The following is a 921-nucleotide window of genomic DNA, read 5'->3' as shown; positions in this document are numbered from 1 at the left end:
TAGGCTGTGTCGGTAAAATATGCACCTGGTTTTATTTTGGGTTACCAGGTGTGACATTTTTAAAAAGGTTTTAAATACTTATAAAGGGTATAGGGACCTACATACCCACCCTGTGAGCACCATCCTAAGGGCCCAACTCAATGGGTTACAGCAAGAGGGAATTATAGAGCTTTTTAAAAAAGTCTCTGAAAAATGACTAAGTCCAAACTGCTCAGAATATCGGCTATGTTTTACTTTTCAGAAATTGCACTATGTTTTATTTTTGGGTTACCAGGACCATTTTTTTTAAAAACGGTTTTAAATCATTTTAAAGGGTATACACATATCTATTCCTACTATGTCATCAACATTCTGAAGCCCCATGTCAGTGGGATAAAGCATTAGTGACTTATGAGTGTTTTTATGTCATTTTGGGCATTGGCCAGATCTTGTGGGCCTGGTATTATTTTGGGGTCAAAAGACTCCAGAATGGTTTTAAATTCTTTTAAATGGTACACACATAACATATCTATCTATGTGAGATACATACTGAAGCCCCATGTCACTGGGATAAAGCATTTCTGATTTATTAGTGTTTTTATGTCATTTTGGGCATCGGCCAGATCATGAGTGTGCTGGCATTATTTTGGGGTCAAAAGACTCTAGAATGGTTTTAAATTATTTTAAATGGTACACACATAACATATCTATCTATGTGAGATACATACTGAAGCCCCATGTCAGTGGGATAAAGCATTTCTGATGTATTAGTGTTTTTATGTCATTTTGGGCATCGGCCAGATCATGAGTGTGCTGGTATTATTTTGGGGTCTAAAGACTCCAGAATGGTTTTAAATTCTTTTAAATGGTACACACATAACATATCTATCTATGTGAGATACATACTGAAGCCCCATGTCACTGGGATAAAGCATTTCTGAT

The sequence above is a fragment of the Salmo trutta genome, chromosome 23, assembly GCF_901001165.1.
Source record: "Salmo trutta chromosome 23, fSalTru1.1, whole genome shotgun sequence".
Classification (NCBI taxonomy): Eukaryota; Metazoa; Chordata; class Actinopteri; order Salmoniformes; family Salmonidae; genus Salmo; species Salmo trutta.
This window is presented reverse-complemented; position numbering follows the sequence as displayed.